The sequence below is a fragment of the Ictalurus furcatus genome, chromosome 26 (assembly GCF_023375685.1).
Source record: "Ictalurus furcatus strain D&B chromosome 26, Billie_1.0, whole genome shotgun sequence".
NCBI lineage: Eukaryota > Metazoa > Chordata > Actinopteri > Siluriformes > Ictaluridae > Ictalurus > Ictalurus furcatus.
The window spans coordinates 9,836,475-9,847,999 of record NC_071280.1 but is presented as its reverse complement, the minus strand read 5'-3'; positions in this window follow the sequence as shown (position 1 = coordinate 9,847,999).

The following is an 11,525-nucleotide window of genomic DNA, read 5'->3' as shown; positions in this document are numbered from 1 at the left end:
TACCTTCGTACACACAGAAGCTGTGTAGATAGCATAGATTTGCTCATAACATGGCGATAGCGCGCTGGTTGTCGGAATTTTAACAGGATAAAGGATATAAGACGGCGAGATTTATATAAAATTATTGAAATTGGAATACGTTTTATCATAAAATGATAGTTTACGATCCATATACTTACCTTCAACAACAAATGTTCTCGGTCGGCATAGACGTGCAGTTGCTGCACAGACAACATGAATTTTGCCCCACTCTCGCCTCCTCACCTCTCTGATCGTCTTCATTTTGATGTACATTTTGAGTAATGTCTTCTATATTAGCCTCCTCGCTTATGTTACGCTCAGGTTCAAATTCAAAAGGCTGTGTGTATAAATGTGTACATCGCTGCAGGGTCTCTGGAAAATCAGCACCCATCAGTCATTATCACTTCTCTCTTTTCATTCTAAAATCCTTGAACGTGCTGTCTATGCAACCATTTGACGTCACTACCCAGAATGCATTGCGACGTAAACAGCAATGGAGGCCTACGAGTGCAAGGATTTGTTTTATTATTTTTTTTAAACTGACATCTAGAGTGTTTTTCTATAGCGGATTTATATAGCGGATGTCAGTGTTAATCTAACAAGTCATACAAGTCTTCATAGTCGATGTTCCCTTTAAAACATGTATTTGATCACTGTTGCAGCAGAGCTGATGTTATTGATAATATATTGTATTACAGTATAACCCACTCCTCCACCCCTCGCTTCACATTAAAATACCAGTAGAGGGAATCTGATCTCTTTCCCTGATTGGACGTTACAGAAGACACAGATTCTGAGCAGCCAATAACTTGCCACAACAACAATCCTGCCCTGAACATAGGGCATCTAAATCTCTCACTGAGAGCGAGCGAGAGCAATGGAGAGAGACACAGTGAGAGCAGGAGGGAAGGAAGAGAGCAGATGTCTGTGAAAAAATTGCTAAGTTCCTTTTTGGTGCCACCCATGCAGAAACAAAGAAGGAGAGAATGCAACAGATGGGCCATGCGTTCATACAGCATGCTGCTCATCGCAGTGCTCTTTCAGCATTCTCACAACCTTCAACAATGAGGCGTATTTGAGGCCTCTTAATCGGCTGCAGCTTTGCTGGATTGGGGGAGGTGAATGAGAGCAAAGTTACAAATGAGAAGGACTGCACGGTTCAGAAGCACACATTCAGACTCACAATCTTCCCTGTAGCTGTTAGAAAAGCGCCATATTAGGGCATGAAGCAACATGTGCTTTCTTCCACTGGAGGAATTCAGCTCTTATCACTTACTCCGATGACAACATGATCCTACTGCTTATGCTTAAAAACCAGACCTAAATACCACGAGTGATGTATATGTGAGTCTTTGTGCATCTAATGGTATGAACATGAGAAGAACGTGTTAGTGACGCTTCAACCACATGACTTGAACTAGCTCTAGAACGATAAATGACACCTGCCTCAGCAGGAGTCCTGCTGTGTTTGTTCAGCTGTATGAAGCTTTATAGGCCACTGCAGCCAAAGAGGAAGCTTCCTTGAGACACAGCACCTCTTAGTAACTAATCAAAACCGTCCATTGTTTTAGACTTCCTTGTCAGTGTCCTGAACTATATTCAGGTTTCGGAGTTTGAGTTCAAGCAAATGCTAGCATGATTAATTGAATGCTAGCATGATTAATTGAATGCTAGCATGATTAATTCAATATTGTTAGCTAACAGTAGCAGTAGCTAACAGTAACAAACTGACGAAATTCAAGGTTGTACCTCCACATAATGAATATGCTTCCAAATAATAGCTATGATTTATGATTAGTGTGGCCTATGGAATGTTTCACTTCTGTGTGAGCTAGCTGCTTTAGTTGGGTGGACGAGAGATGACAATGTTTCACTCTAGGGTGGCCCTAGCTACACTTATAGGACTGACAATCATATAACCCTGTCATGGATGATCATGAGTTGCAATGACAGCTTATATCGTGTATCTGTGATATACATTTGGAGGCAGTGATAGCTGCTATAATGTCAGCTTATGTCACATGCTAGTTATTTCTAAGTTAGCATATATTTTATGACCGAATGCATTATATGTACTTTAGACAAACTGTTAATGCATAAGGTCATTTATACTATGGAGATGGTGAATACTTGCATCTGAATGTCTGCAGCTGTCAGGTTTTATGTCTTGTATACCAAATGCTAAGAATGAATATAATCAGCAGGTAGGCTATGACAAATTTCATGACAAGCTCTTTGTGATTCTGCCATCGTGTTAGCAATAACATGCAATAATAGAAGTCATATTTTTCAGTTACATATATATTTTCATATATTATGACAGCTTCTATTTTAAAACATGAAAAAAAATATGCTAACTAGAGTACACTTAGGAAAAATATTGAGTAGTATAAGACTGCTATACAACCGGACATCAACTGTAATGACAGCATGAGACATCTATAATAACACCTTCATGACATGGTTATGTTTGTCTTATAATGCAAGGATCAAGTCAAGTGTTATTTTCATAAAGAGTTTCACATGCATCTGTCGACATAAACATTCAGTAAAGTCTATATATAGCTTATAGGTCACATATGCACTTATGAAACTTAATGTTTAATAAAACTGAGTAATGACCCAGATATGACCCAGGTTTTGAGCTAACATTTGAAGTACCTTGGTTTCATCATCTCCAACAATGAGATCCATGCTAAACTCCAAGAATGAACTGACGTGGACGATGTTCCTTGTGCAAGCTTAAGTGCTCAATTTTGAATTACTGCTTAAATCCATTGTTTTTGTCAGATTGCTTACATTATTCTTTTAACATGAACTGTAACTGACACTAGCCTGAACAAGTCACAGTTCTACACTAACCCACATGCACAAATAGCGAACATAGCTGCTTATTTCTTGATAACTAGTTGGTTTAACTAGCTAACTAGGCAGCTAGTCTTTATAAGACACCTGTTTGAAAAGGTGCTTGTGCCAGCAATTCTTCTACTTTATTAGCCACCTGTTAGCATGTATTACATGTATTTTTGAATATTTTTGATTGATATTACACAATGAGCTGCATAATATTTTTACGTAAGTAGCTGGCCATAACCATAGTTAGTAAAGATAGTCAGAGTTCCTTTCTGCGCCAAGGATAAGTGACTCAGATTTATGAACAGACGTGTGAACAATGCTCCTCCACCAGTAACAAGATGAATTAACAGAAAGGTCATTCAGATCTGAATGTTAAAACCGTTTGAACAATTTGAACTCAATTTGAATAAATGCATTCGAGGAGGAGAGTGTGTAATAGGTAGTTGGTGTTTCCACCGGTTTCCGCGCCCCCTCATTGATTCACACATTAATCAACCACACTAGAAGTTTCGCTCTCGGAAACCAATGTCTGATCTTGACCCATGAAGTAACTTTCTGACGTTCTGAAGTCATGTTCAATTGGAAGAATAAATCGGGCTTTATGAGGAAAAATGGATATGGGACACTTTTACATGCAGTGTAAAAGTGTAGTATTCAAGATTCAACAAAGCTTTCTTACTCAATGCACATGCATGTAAGATTACCATGAAACATGAAACACTGGAGACAGTTTGTGAAAGACAATTGCGCCACACTTGGGGTAATATACAGCTGGTTCCTTTCTCCTGAGAGGAGCTGTTGAGTGTCAAAAGTAATCAAACTGTTAAACCATGACTCTGGCCACAAAGAATGCAAACTCTGAAACAAATGAGTCTAATAATAGAAGCTGCCACAAGCATATTGTTGTCATGTCTTTGGATAACTTGTACACAGCAAAATCCCCAGTGTTGATTTAACACCCAGAGTGTTGAATTTACACTTTATAGTGTTTATATATGTCCAATCGGACACAAATGAACACTCTGGGTGTTAGTTTAACAGGGATTTTACTGTGTATAAAGAAGAACAGCCTTGATTTCGCTGGCCCAAGGACACTGCGAAGGCTGTTTGCCTGTGACGACTTGGGCCTTTGATCTATGAACAAAACAGTTTGGTTTTAAACAAGGAGACGTATATTTATCTGATTTGCAGATCCATGGAGACAAATGACTAGGAGAAGCATTCTGAGAACTGTGACTATGAGAGATAATGAAGAAAATGGAACTGCAGGTCTCGAAATGACTCTTTCAAGCGACGGGTCTTGCTCAAGGTAGGAAGTGAACGTCTGCATTTAGATCTGGTTTCCTGTCCACTGATTCAGTTTAGTCCAAGCATAAAAACATTTGTAAATATTAATCCAGTGCATACAATTCTAATGAAATTTACTCTGCAGTTACATGCACTGCTAAGGGTATTTTTATGCACATGGAGCTCGGCTTGCATACATCGATGGTGGCAGCTACCTAAATGAGAGGTCTGTTGCAAAAGAAGAACAAGAATATGAAGAACCGGTGTAACCACTGATGTTCTCTCTGGTCACAAGGCTCAATGTGAGAGGCAGAAAAGAATACTTCTGCATTTGCTGCAGTGAAGGGGAAGTGGGAGGCATGGTTTCCTGTCTCTGCTGAAGCTCATTTTGTGCTGTTAGTAAATGATTTGGTATGAATCTGAGATCAGTTTTGTAGTTTCTGATGAAGGTTTTTGTAAGGTTGAGTAAGAGCAGCTGATTCCAGATCAGTGTACAGGGAAATGGTTCAACAGCACCTACTGTATGTAGGTGTACAAGATGCTGCCAATGCTACCCACAATTCCTTGCGGACTGAGCATGCACATATATTTACATGCAACAGCTTTGCAGTTAAAACAGGCATATTTCAGGGGTTGGAATCAGAATTTGGGGAATTAGGATATTGTCTTAATGCGAATCAGGCAATTGGATTGTACCATTTATACGACTCATTACTAATTAATATCGGAATATTGATGTGCATGTAAACGTAGTCATTCACAGCAACACTAGTCAATTGCATGCGTCTGTGAGCTCTTGTATGCGAAAGAGGGGCAGATAACGCTTTCTTTACGCTTCCTGTGACCAAAGAAGCGTTTGGCTGGCTTGATGTGTCTCGGAGGAAGCCTTCACCCTCCCCTGTTGATAGCTGTTGTATGATATATGAGAGTTAGCTGGTGGGTGGGAATTGACAGGTGACCAAACTGGCAAGAAATTTGAGAAAAATCAAACAATAAATAAAAAGTTGTGATTTTTTGGGGGTATTCTGTGTCATTTTGTTGAACCTTCTACTCTCCTAGGACTATTTGATGGTCCACACTTACAATCCACAGATCTAGAGTTACATTCCTCCATCTTGTAACTACATTAGTTACACTGTAGCTACTTGGGAAGTGGATTAAAATGACCATTTAGCAATCAGAATTTTTTCCCCTCTGTTTTAAACAATTGTAAACAATTACTTACTAATGCCACGTAAGAGACTTCCATATGGATGCGACCGTGTGTACTAGTTCCTGTGAATGAGTTGTTACTATAGAAAAAACTAATGTAATAGATTGAGTGCATTAATACTGTTTAAACATGTGATTTGAATTGTAACAGGCAGTATTATCAGAACTGCTATTATAGAAAGTTGACCTTCTGACCATCGAGAATTCAGCAGCGCTTTTGGATTAAGCATTGTTATCCTGTACTTCATCTTTATTAAGTTCATCAAACAAGATCTGGTCTTTCCTGTTCTTTTGGTCTGCCCTCATGTTCAGCCCCACACCACACCACACACACACACACACACACACAGGATTGGAGGTCATGGCTGGGGTTTTCATGTAGCCTGCAGCCTCGGTCTGATAAAAACATGCTGTGGAATTTTGGCCACTTATTGCTCATTCCTCCTCCCTCCTCTTCAACGCACTGCCAAATATGGGTGAGCTGAAACAAGATACTTTTTGGTGAGGCCTATCCTACGACTGTGTGTTTGCGTTTGCACACTCAGCTGACTTCAAGGGGGTTGGATCAAAACTGATGACATCACATTTCCTCCTCTTTATGTTTCTGACTTTTTTCTTACTTTCTGTGTCTGTCTGTCTGTCTTTCTTTTCTTTCTGGGTTTGTCTTTGCTAGTCAGGTCAGAGTGATAATGAATCATTCACCACCCTTGAGGAAGAAAAACTGCCCTGCCTCGTTCCTGCTGTCTAAAGCCTGCTGATACGCTCTACCCTAATCTCTAAGCTACTTTAACTGTTTAACTAAGAACTTTTTTCTTTAAAAAAAAAAAGATTAAAAAAAATGTATTGTCTTTCAATTCTTATCAATCCGAAACAGCTTCTGTGGTCTGTGATTGGTTGCTTTCTTTCATTACTGGATGAAATCGTGTTCTTGCTCTGAGTGGGCTCACTTTCAGCAAACCTGGTTTAAGTACTCTGTATGGGTGTGAGCATGTGTATGCGACCTCAGGGTCAAATGCATGTTAGCACATTTAACCGCAACTAAGCTGATATATGAACCATAACAACAGCACAATTTACTTCATTAGCTTTGATCTGCACTGCTATTTGTTCTATTGTTCTTAGCACAGTCATCCTTCTGATCTTGAGAGTTTTTGTGTTGGCTTTGTAGGACTGGGGGGGCATTTTTGGCCGCAATAATCACAAAAAAACTCCTGTATGGACTGAATTTTGTGCACACATGCTTATCAACAAAGCAAAAACACAATTTTAGAGCAAAACCAGAGCAAATACATGGAAGAAAGAAAAAAAAGAGGAAAGAAAAGAGAGAAGAAGAATACAATAGGGAGAAACTTTCTATACAGTGAAACATACTGAGTAACAAAGATTACAATGGAGATACGTTGGATGAATAAGGATGTTATTCTAGAGTCCAGTGGATGTTACAATGCGCTTCCTTTCAGACATCTTTAAAACAAGAACATCTCGCTCTTATTATAGAAACAAGCAATAGTCAGACCTACAGCCATACCTACACTGGACCAAATACTATAATAATAATAATAATAATAATAATAATAATAATAATAAACTTTATTTTTATATAACACCTTTAAAGCAGCTTCTCAAAGCACTTTACACAATAAGAAAATATCAAGAAAATAAAAAAAAACCCAGATAAAAACACAAAACATACAAAAACAAAAAACAGACTTGAATACAAAATGGCTAAAGCCATTAAGAAAAAGCTAACCTAAAAAAATGAGGTTTTAGGTTGGACTTAATAGTGCCCAAATTCTGTGCATCTCTAATATGAGCAGGAAGTACATTCCAGAGTCTATGAACATAGGACGAGAAAGCCCTGTCTCCTATAGATCGCAGCCGTGTCTGTGGGACTTCACAATCACCTTACTGTTAATAATCTTTTCGAGCCCCTATAGACTGGTTTTCGTAACCTTCACAGTACAGAGATAGCTTTGGTCAAGGTCACGAATGATCTGTTAATAGCCTCAGATTCTGGTTCTCTTTCCATCCTTGTCCTTCTTGATCTTAGCGCTGCTTTTGACACTGTCAATCACACCCTCTTACTTAAATACTGTGTATGTTGCTGACTGTTCTCTCAATACTGCAACGCAGGAGATGTCTGTACCAGACATGTTTACATTTACATTTATATTTATGTTTACTTTTATTTATTCATTAAGCAGATGCTTTTATCCGAAGCAACTTACAAATGAGGAAATACAAGCAAAGCGATATACAGTATCAAGTGGAGAACAATACAAGTGGTGCTACCATACAAGATCTTTAATTGATTTCTAGAGGAGCAAAGTGCACAGAGTAGAGGTGTAAGAGCCAGTGTAAGTGCAGATTCTTGTAAGTGCAGGTGACAAGTTAGGGTTTAGTTAAGTGTTCATGGAAGAGTTGGGCCGTTAGCAGCTTTTTGAAGATACTGACGGATTCTGCTGTCCGGATTGAGGTTGGAAGTTCATTCCACCGCTGAGGAACAGTCAGTTTGAAGGTTCTGGAAAGGTATCTCATGCCTCGTTGAGTAGACACTACCAGGCGTCAGTCGTTAATTGATCACAGGTTGTGCGAGGGAACATAAACCTCAAGTGTTGAGGTAGGGGGAACATCAAGGCCTTGAATTTGATGCAGGCGTCTACAGGAAGCCAGAGGAGGGAGACGAAGAGTGGTGTGGCATGGGTCCATTTGGGCTGCTTGAAAACACGGCGTGCTGCTGCATTCTGAATCATCTGAGGGGGGTTTGATGGATCTGACTGGGAGACCCAGGAGTAGAGCACTGCAGTAGGCCAGTTTTGAGATACCAAGAGCCTGGACTAGTAGCTGTGCAGCATGATCAGTGAGATAGGGTCTGATTTTCTTGATGTTACACAGAACGAACCTACAGGACCATGTAGCTCTGTAAAGTTCAAGTGGCCATCGAAAGTCACCCCAAGGTTTCTAGCTGTCCTGGTTGGCTTGAGCCTAGCTTGTGGTTGAGCCTAGCTGTATGATGAGGTTGTGGTTGATAGAGGGGTAGGCTGGGATGACAAGAAGCTCCGTTTTTACTTAAATATCAACACCAAAAAAACATTTCTCTGGGTAAACATATCAAATGGGTGTGGCCATGTTATTTGGTGCCTGACCAAAAATCACATTTCTGAGACTCAATTATGAAATTTTGACATCAATAAAATTAGAATGAAAATGTTGACAGCCCTACACACACACACACACACACACACACACTTATTCTCGCCTCAGTGTGCAGGCTATCATGTTAACACTCATTGCACGTTCCCAATTGAGTATGCCATCCCGTGCCTCCATGAACAAAGGGCCTTCGCTACTTGCTGTGAGCCTTTTGTCAGAGGACAGCTGAAGAGGACCCCCCACCCCCTTAAAGACTTGCTGTTTCATGCCTTCCTCCTGTTCTCTCTTCTCATCTCATTCATTCCATTTCAACCCTTTGGTGCTCTCTGCCTCTCTCTCTCTCTCTCTCTCTCTCTCTTTCTTCCCCAGGCTCTGCATATGCAGCAGTGTGTGTTCTTGCTTGCCCATCAGGCATAAGGAGGAGCCAAAGACACAGAAAGAGAGAGAGAGAAAGAAAGAGAGAGAAACAGAGAGAGAATAGAAAGAGGAGATGAAGAAAAGGAATGTGCAGACTGTTGTGAAATCTGATGGAGGTGGGGGAGGACACTGCAACTTGCACAATCAAAAAGTGTCGGCGTGGGACTTGTGCTACGTCCTCGTTCCCTTGGTCAATGGATATTATGACAAGTCTATATATATATATATATATATATATATATTAGTTACAAAAATTGAACACGCTTCAAATGATTACAATTACAAGCCAGTTCCTGGTGCATATCCATCCGTACTATTTCACACTATCGTGAGCTCACTATATATAAATTCATCATTTCTTATCTGAGCTTGTGCACCTGTTCATGCTATCTTGTAATTAATGCCAACCAAAGCCAATTCCAGACAGTTCATCCTTTGTCCCTCTCTTTGCCTACGGCATGCTCATGACTGTCTCTTGCGTGAGATTCCGTGTAGGAGGGGCTGTTATGGTACGAAGTGCACTTACTCAGGCATTTACACAGCGTCTCTTTTATATGATGTCATATATGAATACAATGCAATACAAAGTCATTCTGTGGGAATAAGCTATGCTTTGAATATGATCTCATTCAGTCAGTACAACATAAGGTCATGTCATTCTGGTTTATTAATGTAAGTTAAACATGTCCTAATGATGGATTTATTATCATGATGTCATAGTAATGGCATTGCTGTTATCTTAAGGGACTCGACTAGCTGTATTGGTTTGGACAGGGCCATTAAATGTGCTGTAATAATAATAATAATAATAATAATAATTATGATGTGTTTCTGACTTTTTATGCCATTTTATGTTTTACAATATGCAACATAACACACAGAAAGAGCTTTTAAGCATGAGAAATGTTCATTCATATAGTGTGCGTAAGGAGCCAGCTAGGATTTAGCTAAGATTGCACGCTAGCTAACATTAGATTACTTAGTATTTCATTAACTGTTATGTAATGTAACAATTATGTCATGTAATATAGCCAGGCATAGCTTGCGACTTGGCTACATTAGGCTAACTTTATATTATGTAAACCAGCAGCCTAATTTGTTAGCCCTCATGTTCCCTCATATTTAATGGCTATCATACATTATGAGCAGCTTTTTGACTTTAGTAGCCACCCAGGTTTGCTAACAAGCAAGTTGATGTTAGACTAAGTGTTAAATCATGCAATTAAAACCAAGCACACTAGGAGCCTATTACATTGTGTAAACGAGTAGCCAAGATTGCTAACATGCTAACATTGGGTATTTAAGTATTATTTAATGTCATTTAGTCAGGGCACTAGCAACTTAGCTACTTTAGGTTAACTGTGATATTGTGTAAAACTAGTAACATAGCTGTTAGCTAACATTAGGTGAACTATTCTGTAATTTAACTATTGTGTCATGTAATTTATCCAGGTGGAAGCTACTAGCAACTTAGCTACATTAGGATAACTGATCATTTGTGTAAAACAGTTACTTAGTTGGTTTTCAAATTCCCAGTTCAGTGGATTTCATGTGATACTTGAAACACAACAAGGTGGTAATTAGTATATACATGTCCGAGGCATGCTTGGGGTTTTAGCATGAATTACAAACCTAAAAACATCTAACACTGTGATAATCAAAGCTAATAGTGTTCTTAAATTTCTAACGGAAATGTTTGGTTTTGGACTGTTTTTTATTTTTATTTTTTTAAACTACTGTTACTCGAGAAATCCTGATGAATATCAAACAAAATCATGTTTCAGATAAAACCACAACCAAAACGCTGCTTCCCCACTTTGCTGCACAATAAAAATTAATGGAAGGTTAAACACTATGATGCTAATATTGCCTGTAATGGGCGGCCGCTTCTCTGCTTCTTCTTCAGTGTGTTCCCAGAAAAGAAGAAAGATTCATGTGGACAAAAAGACTTGTGAGTCATTTCATTATAAACACAGCCGGTTTCTTTCTTTCTCTCTCTCTCTCTCTCTCTCTCTCTCTCTCTCTCACACACACACACACACACACACACACACACACACACACACACACAATACTATGTGGGCCAAGAGACATCCCTCCCACCCTGCAGTTCACAATCAACACTGTTGAGAAGGCCAAAGATACATAAACACAAAACTCTGGAGAGAAAGTTGAAAAAGGGAATTCCAAAGTGCATGGCGTCTTCACCCAAAACATCCACAGACAGACAATCAGCTCAACAGCGCACGTGAAACCTTCCAAAAACAGTTCAGAACAATAACACAACACATAATATTATCAAATGTTTTGAAGTCATAACACATTTAGCAAGGTCTTATCGATCCAAAGCCTAAACAAGACTCTGCGTAGTCAAATCAGCTTCAGACTCGAACTGGAAACGAGTGTTTACGTCTTTTTGAATGATGTTTACTGTCATGTAAACTTTACAGAGAATAGCAAAGAGCGCACAAAGAAAAACAAGACTATAGATCTAATGGCCGAGCAAGCTAGAGTCGTCACATTCCTTTAAAAAGTATTCGAGTATTATGCTGGTCTTAAAGTTGTCATAATTATGGAGT